The following is a 14,984-nucleotide window of genomic DNA, read 5'->3' on the forward strand; positions in this document are numbered from 1 at the left end:
CATTGCTCATCTCATCTCTTCTTGGTCTTAACTGCAACTTTGTCTTCCTGAGCATCCCTGTGCCCTCTCCTTGGTAAAGAAGAGTGAAGTTGGGAGGCAGGAAAGGGCTTATCTGTGCTCCCTTAGTGGTTCTCCCTTTTTGCGCACTTCTACTTCATCCCACCCCCTGCCTGCCCCCCACGCTATCATCACCTACCTTTTCACGTTTCCTTCTTCTCCTGGTCCTGGCGTCCGCCTGCTGCCCACTATCTACTGTTGCTGCCGCAATAGACTCATTTGTTAGCTAAATGTCCCTCCATGAATCTTACGTTTTGAAAAATAAGCTGGGACAGAGGAAGTGAGCAACCCTAACTCATGGAGAATGAATCACTGGCAATGAGAATTCAGGCAATTTTTGTGCAAGATGTCTTCCCTGGGAGCCTCAAATTATAGCACAGAGGCGAAACCGCATACTCAGCCCTTTGGGTGTCTAGAAAAGAGAACTGATTTCCCGTGAACATGGCATAGGAAACAACGTGGGCCTTGGGAGTCAGGCCAACCTTGGACGTGCTTCCAGCTCAGGCCATAGGAACTCTGACCGCAAGAATTTGGCCAGATGAATGGCTTACCCTCCCCGAATTGCAGGAATTGTGCATAACTGTGATTCTGTCATGCGGTGATTATGATCGTCAGACTAGGTAATCAAGTGGAAGTGCCCAGCATGGTACCCGACACAGAACGGCCACTCTGTAATAGCCAGTCTGCCCGCCTGCCTTCCCTCTTTCCTTCCTCCTGTTCTCTAGGCTGAAACTTATAGAGAATTGACATTCCTGTGTAATATCACAAAGATGTCCATTAATTATTCTTCTTTGTTTTCTTTACTCTTTTTTTAAATTGTGGTAAAATGCACATGACATAAAATTTGCCGTCTTAACCATTTTTAATTGTACAATTCAGTAGTGTTAAGTACATTCACATTGTTGTGCAACTAATTTACGGAACTCTTTTTCATCTTTCAAAACGAAAACTCTGTGCCCATTAAACAACTCCCCATTCCCCCCACCCCCTAACCCCTGGCAACCACCCTTCTACTTTCTGTCTCTATGAGTTTGACTATTCCAGGGACCTCATATAAGTAGAATCATACAGTGTTTTTCTTTTTTGTGATTGGCTTATTTCACTGAGCATAACGTCCTCAAGATTCATCGATGTTGGAGCATGTGACAGGGTTTCTTTCCTTTTTAAGGCTGAATAGCATCCCATTGTATGTATATACCACATATTTTTATCCATCCGTCTGTGGATTGACACTTGGGTTGCTTCTACTTTTTAGCTATTGTGAATAATGCTGCTGTGAACCTAGGAGTCCGATATCTCAAGATAATGGTTTCATTTTCTTTGGATATATACCCAGAAGTGGGACTGCTGGATCATAAGGCAGTTTTATTTTTAATTTCTTAATTAAAGGAATCTCCATCTTCCACAGGGACTGCACCATTTTACATTCTCACCAGCAGTGCACAAGGGTTCCAGTTTCTCCACACGCTCGCTAACACTTATTTTCGTTTTGTTTTGTTTCTTGTAATAGCCATCCTAATGGTCGTGAGGTGGTATCTCATTGTGGTTTTGATTTGCATTTCCCGAATGACTAGTGATGTTGAGCATTTTTTCATGTGCGTATTGGCTATTTGTATATCTTGTTTGGAGAAATGTTTATTCAAGTTCTTTGCCCATAATTTTAATTGGGTTTTTTTGTTGTTGTTGAGTTGTAGGAGTTCTTTATATATTCTGATCTTAACTCCTTATCAGATATATGTTTGCAAATATTTTCTCCCTTTCCGTAAGCTGCATTTTCACTCTGATTGTTTCCTTTGATCATAGAGTTTTAAATTTTGATGTAATCCAATTTATCTATTGTTTCTTTTGTTGCCTGTGCTTTTGGTGTCACATCCAAGAAATCATTGGCAGAGCCAATGTGATGAAGCTTTCCCCCTATGTTTTCTTCTAAGAGTTTTATAGTTTCAGCTCTTTGTGTTTAGGTCTCTGATCCATTTTGAATTAATTCTTTATGCTATTGAATCTTCCCATCTGACAACAGAGTATACATTTTCATTTATTTGCCTTCTTTTGTATCCCTCAAAAGTTTAATTTCATTAAATCCTGCATATTTTTAAAATGTATTTTCTCTTATTTGGTTCTTTTTGTTGCTATATATGTAGAGTCTTTTTTTCCGACACAATTTCTGTTTTTTTATTTGTATAATTGAATGATAATAAGTTCTATTTTAATTTGTACCCAACCACCTTACCTAATTCTCTTCTTTGTTATAGCCACTTTTCAGTTGATTATTTTGGCTTTCTATGAACATTTTGAGGGTGAAACAATTATGAATTATGCCAATTCTATAATTGGCAAAGCTGTAATTCATAGTGAGCCTCAAGGAATAACATGTGACGAACAAAATCTTAGAAAGTACCTCACCCACACATTCTTTCTGAAGTGACTCGAAATACCCCAGCTGAACAAGAAATGAATCAAAATAAAGAACACATAAGGGGCCGGCCCTGTGGCCGAGTGGTTAAGTTTGTGGGCTCTGCTCCAGCGGCCCACGGTTTCGCCGGTTCAGATCCTGGGCGCACACATGGCACCGCTCATCAGGCCATGCTGAGGTGGTGTCCCACATGCCACAACTAGAAGGACCCACAACTAAAATATACAACTATGTACTGGGGGGCTTTGGGGAGAAAAAGCGGGGAAAAAAAAGAGAACATATATATATAGGAATGGAAGGGTGCAAAACAAACATACAAAACAGCAAGCAATGAATTAAATCAAACTTAAAGCCACTGTCCAAAGAAAACTGCCATTATCATAGCTATTCTATTTACTGTAAATGTCAAAAATAATGATGTAAGGGGTTGTGATGTACCGTAAAGATGTTTAATACAAATCCAGATCCGTATTTTAAAAGAAGACATAATGTTACAACATTAAGATAAAGAGAGGGGCTAAAATCACAGATTCAGAAGTAATTTTTAAAATTCTTTAGGCATTCGAGATTCAGATCCTTGCTAACAAGTTTTTAAATCTGATTAAAATGAGAAGGAGGAAGAGCCAAGATGGCGCCGTGAGTAGTCCTCTTTGTCTCTCGCCCTTCGAGTCTACAATTATTTGGACACTTATCACTTGACAAAGGATATCCAGACAGCATCTCAGGACGTCTGAGACACCCACGCGACTATACATCGGAAGGCGGATGGACTTTCCTCCGGGAGGATGTGGAAATAGGTGAAAACTCTCCGACCCCGACGGGCAGCCTAGTACCCGCAAGCGGCTTTCTTCCAACGGACGCCCCCAGAGGATCCACACACATCTACGGCAGGAGCAAGCACACAACAGAGGAGCGACGGTGGAAACAGGTGACCAGAACCCTACCTAAACCCCCTGCAATTACTCCTAAACGCAGAGGGAAACTTTGGAGTTGCACACCTGAGCCTGCGGGGAGAGTCTCTCCCCGCCATTGGTGGGGAGACCCAGCCTGGTGCTCGGGGCGCCCGGAGGGTCCCAGAGAGAGACACGGAGGGCACGGAGATCTCCCAGCTGCCGTTGCCTGCCCCGTGGGACTAGGGATTGCCGGAGATCTCGGAGAGGACCGGGGCCGGGTGAATTTTCAAAGGCCGGTTCTGCGACCCGGAGGGGAAGCGCCGGAGCTCCGCCCGGGCAGCAGACAAAACTCTCTGTCTGCCGTTAGCAGAGGGGCCACGCTGAGCATTCACGGCTCCGGGAGAGGCCCGGAGAGAATCCCAGAGGGCGGGGCGACCCCCAGCTGCCGTTGCCCGCCCCGTGGGGCTAGGGATTGCCAGAGATCTCGGAGAGGACCAGGGCGGGGGGAACTTTCAAAGGCCGGTTCTGCGACCCGGAGGGGAAGCGCCGGAGCTCCGCCCGGGCAGCAGACAAAACTCTCTGTCTGCCGTTAGCAGAGGGGCCACGCTGAGCATTCACGGCTCCGGGAGAGGCCCGGAGAGAATCCCAGAGGGCGGGGCGACCCCCAGCTTCCGTTGCCCGCCCCGTGAGGCTAGGGATTGCCGGAGATCTCAGAGAGGACTGGGGCTGGAGAGAGTTCCAGAGACCCAGCTTAGTAGCCTAGGGGGAAACCCTACAGGCTCACAGCAGCCTTAGGGAAAGCCTCTGCACAGCACCAGTAGAAGGCACCCAGCCGCCAGCCACAAGGCTGGAAGACCCCAGGGCAAAAGCAGCATAGCTAGGTGTACTAACCACAGACTGTAGAAGATGCCAATAGCTCTCCTGCGACCCATAGAGGACAAGTGAGATTTGGTGGGTGCCGACAGCAACGGAGCGACAAATATAAGTGATCCCACCCCTGGCCGTTGGAAAAGCCCATAACACCGTTGCAGACCCCAAGGAGAGAGCACATTTAGGTGGGCTGCAACAGTAGGCACCTGCAGCCTGAAGCCCCCCTGTGACGGCCCCCACGGCAGAGGAGGGAATCCAAAGGGCCAGTGTGGCTACGAAGAGGGGCCCAGGCCCAGTTAGCAACTACGGACAGGGTTTCTGGTTGGTGAAATATAAACAGCTGCTCCTCCCACCGCAGCAGCTGAAACAAGTGAAAGGAGCAACTAAACTCTATCTCCATGCGGAGGCACAAATCAACAACATCAAGCAATATGAAAAAATACATTAAATCTCCAGAACAGAAAGAAAGCAACAAATACACAGAAAACAATCCCAAAGAAAATGAGATATATAACCTAAATGACGATGACTTCAAAACAGCCATCATTAAGATTCTCAATGAGTTAAGAGAGAATTCTGACCGACAACTCAACGAGTTCAGGAGCTATATCACAAAAGAGTTTGATATGATAAAGAAGAACCAAACAGAAATATTGGAAATGAAGAACACAACAGAGGAGATTAAGAAAAATCTAGATGCTCTGAACAGTAGGGCCGATAATATGGAGGAAAGAATTAGCAATTTGGAAGATGGCAATATAGAATTGTTGCAGGCAGAGGAGGAGAGAGAAGCAAGACTTAAAAGAAATGAAGAAACTCTCCGAGAATTATCAGACACAATTAGGAGATGCAACGTAAGGATTATAGGTATACCAGAGGGAGAAGAGAAGGAGAAAGGGGCAGAAAACCTATTCAAAGAAATAATGGCTGAGAACTTCCCAAATCTGGTGAGGGAGATGGATCTTCAGGTGACAGAAGCCAATAGATCTCCAAACTTTATCAATGCAAGAAGACCAACTCCACGGCATATAGTAGTGAAGCTAGCAAAAGTCAACGACAAGGAGAAAATATTAAGGACAGCCAGGCAAAAGAAACTAACCTACAAAGGAACCCCCATCAGGCTATCAGCAGATTTCTCAGCAGAAACTTTACAGGCTAGAAGAGAGTGGAATGATATATTCAAAAATCTGAAGGACAAAAATCTACAGCCGAGAATTCTCTACCCAGCGAAAATATCCTTCAAATACAATGGAGAAATAAAAACTTTCCCAGATAAACAAAAATTAAGGGAGTTCATTGCCACAAAACCTCCTCTTCAGGAAATCCTCAGGAAAACCCTCATTCCTGAAAAATCCAAAAAAGGAAAGGGGCTACAAAACCAAGAGCAGAGGAGATAAGTAGAAGGACAACAACAGAGAGTAGCAGCTCTACATCAGAACAGATTAAACCATGGGACGAGAAACAAAGGAAACTGAAAAAAACCGGAAAACAAGACACAAAATGGGAGTGGTAGGCCCCCACGTCTCAATAATCACTCTAAATGTAAATGGATTGAACTCCCCAATCAAAAGACACAGAGTGGCAGGATGGATCAAAGAACAAGATCCAACAATATGCTGCCTCCAGGAAACACACCTCAGCCCCAAAGACAAACACAGACTCAGAGTGAAGGGATGGAGAACAATACTCCAAGCTAATAATGAACAAAAGAAAGCAGGTGTCGCTATACTAATATCAGACAAGGTAGATTTCAAAGCAAAACAGATAAAGAAAGATAAAGAGGGACAGTATATAATGATAAAAGGGACTCTCCACCAAGAAGACATAACACTTATAAATATATACGCACCCAACACAGGAGCACCAAAATTTGTAAAGCAACTCTTAATAGAACTAAAAGAAGACATCAACAACAATACAATAATAGTAGGGGACCTCAACACACCATTAACACCAATGGACAGAACATCCAGACAGAAAATCAACAAGGAAATAATAGAATTAAATGAAAAATTAGACCAGATGGACTTAATAGATATATATAGAACACTTCATCCAAAAACAGCAGGTTACACATTCTTCTCAAGTGCACATGGAACATTCTCAAGGATTGACCATATTTTGGGAACCAAAGCAAACATCAATAAATACAAGAGAGTTGAAATAATATCAAGCATCTTTTCTGATCATAACGCTATTAAACTAGAAATCAACTACAAGAAAAAAGCAGAGAAAGGTGCAAAAATGTGGAGACTAAACAACACGCTTCTCAACAAACAATGGATCATTGAAGAAATTAAAGAAGAAATCAAATATTATCTGGAGACAAATGAAAATGAGAACACGACATACCAAATCATTTGGGATGCAGCAAAAGCAGTCCTAAGAGGGAAATTCATCGCAATACAGGCTCACCTCACTAAAGAAGAAAAAGCTCACGTAAGCAACCTCAAACGACACCTAACGGAACTAGAAAAAGAAGAACAAACAAAGCCCAGAGTCAGTAGAAGGAGGGAAATAATAAAAATAAGAGCAGAAATAAACGATATTGAAACAAAAAAGACAATAGAAAGGATCAATGAAACAAAGAGTTGGTTCTTCGAAAGAATTAACAAAATTGACAAACCCCTAGCCAGACTCACCAAGAAAAGAAGAGAGAAAGCACAAATTAATAAAATCAGGAATGACAGAGGAGAAATCACAACAGATACCAATGAAATACAAGAGATCATAAGAGAATACTATGAAAAACTATATGCCAACAAATTGAACAACTTGGAAGAAATGGACAAATTCCTAGACTCCTACAATCTCCCCAAACTGAATCAGGAAGAAATGGAGAATCTGAATAGACCAATCACAAGTAAGGAAATAGAAACGGTAATCAAAAACCTCCCCAAAAACAAGAGTCCAGGACCAGACGGCTTCTCTGGAGAATTCTACCAAACATTCAAAGAAGACTTAATACCTATTCTCCTCAAACTGTTCCAGAAAATTGAGAAAGATGGAGAACTCCCTAACACATTCTATGAAGCCAACATCACTCTGATCCCCAAACCTGACAAGGACAACACAAAGAAGGAGAACTACAGGCCGATATCACTGATGAACATAGATGCAAAAATCCTCAACAAAATTTTGGCAAACCGATTACAGCAATACATCAAAAAGATTATACACCATGATCAAGTGGGATTTATACCAGGGACACAGGGATGGTTCAACATCCGCAAGTCAATCAACGTGATACACTACATCAACAAAATGAAAAACAAAAACCACATGATCATCTCAATAGACGCAGAGAAAGCATTCGACAAGATCCAACACCCATTTATGATAAAAACCCTCAGTAAAATGGGTATAGAAGGAAAGTACCTCAACATAATAAAGGCCATATATGATAGACCCACAGCCAACATCATACTCAATGGACAAAAGCTGAAAGCCATCCCTCTGAGGACAGGAAGAAGACAAGGGTGCCCACTTTCACCACTCCTATTCAACATAGTACTGGAGGTGCTGGCCAGAGCAATTTGGCAGGAAAAAAAAATAAAAGGAATCCAAATAGGTAACGAAGAAGTAAAACTCGCGTTGTTTGCAGACGACATGATCTTATACATAGAAAACCCCAAAGAATCCACAGAAAAACTATTAGAAATAATCAACAACTACAGCAAAGTAGCAGGGTATAAAATTAACGTGCATAAATCAGTAGCATTTCTATACACTAACAATAAACTAACAGAAAAAGAACTCAAGAACTCTATCCCATTCACAATCGCAATGAAAAGAATAAAATACCTTGGGATAAACTTAACCAAGGAAGTGAAGGATCTATACAATGAAAACTACAAGACTTTCTTGAAAGAAATAGGCGATGACATAAAGAGATGGAAAAACATTCCTTGCACATGGATTGGAAGAATAAACATAGTTAAAATGTCCATACTACCTAAAGCAATATACAGATTCAATGCTATCCCAATCAGAATCCCAAGAACATTCTTCACAGAAATTGAACAAACAATCCTAAAATTCATATGGGGGAACAAAAGACCACGAATTGCTAAAGCAATCTTGAGCAAGAAAAACAAAGCCGGCGGAATCACAATCCCCGATTTCAAAACATACTACAAAGCTACAGTGATCAAAACAGCATGGTACTGGTACAAAAACAGGTCCACAGATCAATGGAACAGAATTGAAAGCCCAGAGATAAAACCACACATCTATGGACAGCTAATCTTCGACAAAGGAGCAGAGGGCCTACAATGGAGAAAAGAAAGTCTCTTCAACAAATGGTGCTGGGAAAACTGGACAGCCACATGCAAAAGATTGAAAATCGACCATTCTTTTTCACCACACACCAAAATAAACTCAAAATGGATCAAAGACCTAAAGATTAGGCCTGAGACAATAAGTCTTTTGGAAGAGAATATAGGCCGTACACTCTTTGACATCAGTTTCAAAAGAATCTTTTCAGACACTGTAACTCCTCAGTTGAGGGAAACAATAGAAAGAATAAACAAATGGGACTTCATCAGACTAAAGAGCTTCTTCAAGGCAAGGGAAAACAGAATTGAAACAAAAAAACAGCTCACTAATTGGGAAAAAATATTTACAAGCCACTTATCCGACAAAGGGTTAATCTCCATAATATACAAAGAACTCACACTGCTTAACAACAAAAAAACAAACAACCCGATCAAAAAATGGGCAGAGGACATGAACAGACATTTCTCAAAAGAAGATATGAATATGGCCAATAGACACATGAAAAGATGTTCATCATCGCTAATCATCAGGGAAATGCAAATCAAAACTACACTAAGATATCACCTTACCCCCGTTAGATTGGCAAAAACATCCAAAACCAAGAACGACAAATGTTGGAGAGGTTGTGGAGAAAGAGGAACCCTCATACACTGTTGGTGGGAATGCAAACTGGTACAGCCACTATGGAAAACAGTATGGAGATTTCTCAAAAAGTTAAAAATAGAAATACCCTATGACCCAGCCATCCCATTACTGGGTATCTATCCTAAGAACCTGATATCAGATATCTCAAGAGTCCGTTGAACCCCTATGTTCATCGCAGCATTATTTACAATAGCCAAGACGTGGAACCAGCCTACATGCCCAGAAACTGATGATTGGATAAAGAAGATGTGGTATATATACACAATGGAATACTACTCAGCCATAAAAAAAGACAAAATTGGCCCATTCACAACAATGTGGATGGACCTCGAGGGCATTATGTTAAGCGAAATAAGTCAGTCAGAGAAAGACGAACTCTATATGACTCCACTCATAGGTGGAAATTAGTATATTGAGAAGGAGATCTGATCGGTGGTTACCAGGGAAAAGGGGGGGTGGGGGGAGGGTACGGAGGGGGAAGTGGTGTACCCACAACATGACTAACAAAAATGTACAACTGAAATTTCACAAGCTTGTAATCCATCATAACATTAATAAAAAAAAAATCTGATTAAAATGAACGATATTATCAGAAAATCTAATCACAAAGTTGACATGTGAAGAAGTTGAATGCCTAAACAGCCCAAACACTCTGAAAGAAATTTGAAAAAGAATTCCAAAAATAACCTTGAGGAGAGGAGCTGAGGTCACCCACTGCCAGGCAGCAGAGGCTGATTCCCACACAAGCCAGAGGTGCCATGACTATCCTGGGCCTTAGGCTCAGATGCTGGTTATAGATTTGCCACTTTCTAATCTGAGCAAGTCCCTTCACTGCTCAGAGCCTCCATTTTCCCATCTGCAGATGGGAGAGTTGTACTAGATGGTCTCTAAGGTGCCTCCCTTGTCTTATAGTCTAGTATATGTGTGTGTGGTGGGGGGTGTATTTGTAAAATAGAAAACATTACTTTCCAAGCCTGACTGTGCATCAGAATCATCCAGGCAGTGTTTTCTTTCTTGGCCCAATCTCAGAGCCATCTGGATTTGCACAACAGAAATGTGGATGTTAGGAAAGCGTCCCGATAGCTAATAGATAGCATTCATTGAATGTTTCTTATGTGCCAGGCACTTGTCTCTAAACGTTTTCCACGTATTAACTCATTGTGCACAACCTTGAGCTCTCACAGACCCCAGGAACACACCTGGCACACCCTGTCCTTTTAGGTGACACCAAATTGGTGATAGTCACAAATGCAAACTGGGCATCAACATCTTATGGTAATATTTGGTGGGTGTTAACAAGATGTTCCAGAATATATTAACGACTGCCTTTTTCTAGATTGCCATCAAAATGAAAATACGGTTTGGCCGTTCTCACAGAGAGCCCTCGGCGACCCTCCAAGAGCCCCAGAAATTCTCCACCCCAGTTTAGGAACTCTGGGTTTGGGGATTTTGAGGTAGCCAGCCCTGCACTGGTCCACCCACCAGTGATTAGGAACTGTGACTATAAACGAAATAACTACTTTAAACAAGTTGATGAAGGGCAGCAAGGCATTGGATAACCACCTGGAAAGATATATAAAGGGTGTGTAAGGCTACATAACTATGTTAACAAGTTCCGTGACGTGGGGCAGTTATCAAAACCAGGAAATGATCATTGGTACAATACTGTTAACTAACCTACAGACCTTATTTAGATTTTAGCCATTTTCCCCCCTAATATCCCTTTTCAGTTCCAGAATCCAGTCCAGGACCCCTGGGTCCTGCCTTCCATTTAGTTTTTCTGTCTCCTTAATCTTCTCCAATCTGTGACAGTTCCTCAGTCTTTCCTTAACTTTTATGACCTTGACACTTTGGTGAGTTACTGATCAGTTACTTTATAGAATTTCTCCCAGTTGGGTTTTACCTGATGTTTTCTCATGATTAGGTTGCATGGTTCTGCATTTTGGGCAAGAATCCCGCAGAAGAGATGTCATATGCCTCTCAGTGCATTGTATCGGGGCTACGTGATGTTGATATGTCTTATTGGCGATAGTCACCCTGGTTGTGAGGTTAGGGTAGTGCTGGGTTTCTCCACTGTGAAGTTATTATTTTCTTCTTTGTAATTGATCAATTTCTTGGGGGAAATACTCTGAGACTATGCAAATATCCTGTTTCCTCTCATATTTTCACCCAAAGATTTTAGCATCTATTGGTGGATCTGCAACAGTTATTACTGTGGTGTTTGTCTAATGGTGATTTTGCATTTCTCTCATTCCTCACACATTTATTAATTGGAATTCTTTTGTAAAGAAGACCTATCCCTTCTCCTCCATTTATTTTTTTATTTTGTTATTTATGACATTAATGTAGACTCAAGGGTATTTATTTCATCCTATGAATTATAATCCAACTCTTTCATTATTTAGTTGTTCAAATTGTCCTGGCTCTTGCCATTGGAAACTCCTTCAAGCTGGTTCCCACGTCCTTTTGACATTCCCCGTCCTTTTTCAAGTGTTGACTTACTTTCTGGCTCTACAAGATGCTCTGGGTTTATCTTGTATATTTCCTGCCCCAGTCCTAGAATCAGCCATTTCTCTAAGGGGCCCTGGTCCCTTTGATTGGAGAATGGTATTTAGAAACCAAGGTCTGGGCACTATGTGTGCTCATTGCTACCCGGACGTCATTGTTTCTAGGCTCTCTCAGCAGACAGAGCTCGAAAATACATGTATGCATGTTAATTCAAGCACACACACACCTTTTTTTACCCCTGTATGTATCTATCTGTATATACATTAAAAACCGTGAGTTCATACTGCTTTCTCCAATTCTAGTCCAACACCAATGGTGGGTTCATTCTGGACTTCTCCTTTTCCTTATCTCTAACTTCTCTCTCCAACAGTGAGAAACCAGCTCTCATTATCTATGATACATTTATTTATTTGTTCAATTCTAGTCTACACATAAAGACGTTTCAGGATTTTTAACCCATATCTTCATGAGAAACAGGTTTAATAACTAGAAAACTGTATTTTTATGTAGTGTCTTTTTTTTTTGTCTTCAGCCTTAGAGTATCGTCAAAATACTATTTCTCGAAGATACTCAGGTTAGTTCTTTCATTGCCCATCCCTTTCCATGTGGTTATGTTAATCATTTCTAATACAGTTAGGTTAATCTGTTATTGTTTCTATTCCATTTTTGTTGTTGCCGCCCCCCGCCCCCGCCCCCCGCCAGATCATGGTTGATTTACTTATTTAATCTGGGATATGTGAAGTACTTTGCTGTGGTTCTAAGAGTTGAAGCCGTGCATAAAGTTATCGCAGAGAAGCGTTGCTCCTCGTGATCCCCCATCCCATCCCCTTATCCTTTCCACCCCTTTTTCACTCCTTCTCCTTAGTTTCTGGTGTATCCTTCCTGTATTGGAAATGAAAACTAAGGCAGAAGAGATTCTGCTTTAAGCAGTCACAAGAAGGAGAGGTGGCAGAGAAGGAGCTCAAGCCACAGAGGATGACAGGGCGGGGGAGAGGGAGGAGTGACCAGGACTGAAGCAGGTGGGGCCAGCGCAGGACCACACACTTTGTAGCTTCTCTTATCCCCACCTGTGGGACTAAGGTTTCAAAGCATGGGCCTGGGCCTGGAATACTCCAGAATACCAGGGAAGCAGTGTGGAGTGCCCATCAGAGCCTGGAGGCCCACACTTCCCTCCCTATGAGATATGGGCCCTCCAGTTCGGCCATTCTGCACTGTTTTGAGAAGTCCCCCAGGAAAAGAAGCCCTCCTCCCTGCCCCGTGTTGGGCTGCCTCAGGAAGCTGGACCCACAGACCCTGCCCCTCTCATGTCCTGCACATCAGGGAAGACAACCCCTTTCTTGTACCATAGGATCATGTCAACATGTGAAGAGATCTCCCTCTGGGCACTGACCCCCCCACCCCCCCAACTCCAGGCCTCACTGTCCTGTTCAGGATCCCCACTAAGGACTCATCCTTACTGGCTCAGAAGAGGAACTTGGAGTTGGGGGCAGGCCCCACTGTTGAATGTTTCAACACTACCCCACTGCAGGTGGGGGGGTGGTCCCATTCCTGGCAGCAGCTAGAATTTCACAATAGGAGCTCCTCTTAGCTAGGTGGCAAGGTGGTTAGGAGTGGGATGCCAGGGGAAGCCAGGCCTTGCTTGCCAAGCCTTTGAAAAAAGGCATCATCCTTGGAGAGGAAGGGCTGCCACCTTCTTCCCCCTTCCTCTCTACCCCAAAGCCACTGGGGTTCTGCTGACAAGTCACAAGAAACGGCTGATGACTGACCCATCAAACGGAAATAAGCGTGCCAAAGGGCCAGGCCATGAGCCACGGTGTGCTGAATTAACCCCCGGGGCAGCTCAGCTGAGGATCCTCGGCCAGGCTCCCCTTTCCTTCATCTCTCAGGGCCCAGTGCCTTGGGCAGGTTCTGTCTCTCAGAAGAGCTTGGGGCGACTCTAGGTGGCCTCAGGACGCCAGGGAGGCTGGCACAGCAGGAACTCTGCCCAGTGCCCTGGGGATACTGGCCCAGCTGTAGAGAAGGTCTTGATTGTCTCCAATGAACAGCCAAGGACACTGAGTCCAGGAGATGGGGAAGTCACAGGGGGCCCGGAGAAGGGAAGAAGCAGGAGCCAGCAGGCTATGGAGGGAACAGCCTGTAGCCTCTCTGAAGGCTGCCCACAGCAGCCCAAGGACAGTGTGTCCTGACCCTCTAAGGATAGAGGTGTAGCAGAGGTGGTGCTGGCTAAGAATGGTCATTTGCATCTTGTGTTTGCATCAGTTATAGTGGGACACAATAGGGCGGAGTGACTCATTCCTGCCTCGTGACACAACTGACTTGTCCATCTCAGCAGGGACCCAGCAGAGAGATCTTCAAACCCAGTTCACATGGTTCAGCTTTGCTCCAAGCTAGAGAAGGCCTGAGCCCCTCAAGCCACCACCTCGGGTCATCGCCTGGTCCAACCGAGAGCCCTGCTTCTGTGAGCCCTGACCCTCTCTCTGCAGGATGCAGGGCTGCAGTGGGCAGCTGGTGTAGACAGACGGTGGGCTCAAGATTCCTAGCAACTGGGAGTCTAGGTCTCTGAGAGCAAGATCATGTTACAGTTGAGTCTCACTTGCTGGGGTAGAAACGTGAATTGGTTTTATTTTTCTTCCAGTGACTGCATCTGACTGTGCCGAGGGGCAGTGTACTGTACTGGTCAAGAGCCACACTCCCTGGGTTCATAGCCTGGCTTTGCCACCTCCTAGAGTGTGACCTTAGGCAAGTTGTTTAACTTCTCTGTGCCACAGATTTCCCATCTCTTCATCCTGCTCTCTCCAGCTTCCCTCAAAGGTGGTCCAACCTTCAGCCTCTTCCTGCTGTTTCCCTCTCCCTTCTGGGGACCCTCCAGTGTCAACAAAACAGCTCAAGTCCAGCTTTAGTCCCTAGTGTCCACCCCACACGTACATACAAGGAGCTCACATCTTTGCCTTACCCAACGGTGGACCTGCAAGCTGCCCCTCCTGCTCCTCCTCTCAGCCCTCCCATGGCTCACAGGGAGCAGGGAAGCAAGCCTGCTGGCTGAACAGAGTGAACTGAGAACCAGATGGCAGCGTCCCCACCTGGCAGGCATCCGGTCTGAATAAGGGATTCTCTGAAAGCCCCTCTGCCCTTGGCTTTGGGCAAGGAAAGGAGAGCCCTTCGGAATGGTTGACCTTTTCCCAGTCTTATATTGCTGGGGAGGTCGGGCAGCTGTGCCAGCGCTGACCTCCCCGTGAGCCCCCAGCATGGTGGCCTGCCCCATCCCTGACAGCTCACTGCGACTCTTAGAACTTGAGCATGTCGGTTGTTGAGAACCTTTT

The 14,984-nt window shown here is 44.0% G+C and overlaps 1 protein-coding gene across 5 annotated transcripts in view; it reads left to right on the forward strand.

Annotated features, from left to right (window-relative positions):
* Positions 1-14,984, forward strand: part of PIK3R5 (phosphoinositide-3-kinase regulatory subunit 5) — a 77,694-nt gene that overhangs the window by 31,278 nt on the left and 31,432 nt on the right. For 4 of the 5 annotated variants that reach the window (XM_046677848.1, XM_046677845.1, XM_046677849.1 and 1 more), the window contains exon 2: positions 14,300-14,403. The exons of the other annotated variant lie outside the window; for it this stretch is intronic. The gene's annotated coding sequence lies outside the window, so the exon portion shown is untranslated. The remainder of the gene's footprint in view (positions 1-14,299; positions 14,404-14,984) is intronic. 5 annotated transcript variants of the gene reach the window in all.

The sequence above is a fragment of the Equus quagga genome, chromosome 11 (assembly GCF_021613505.1).
Source record: "Equus quagga isolate Etosha38 chromosome 11, UCLA_HA_Equagga_1.0, whole genome shotgun sequence".
Lineage (NCBI taxonomy): Eukaryota > Metazoa > Chordata > Mammalia > Perissodactyla > Equidae > Equus > Equus quagga.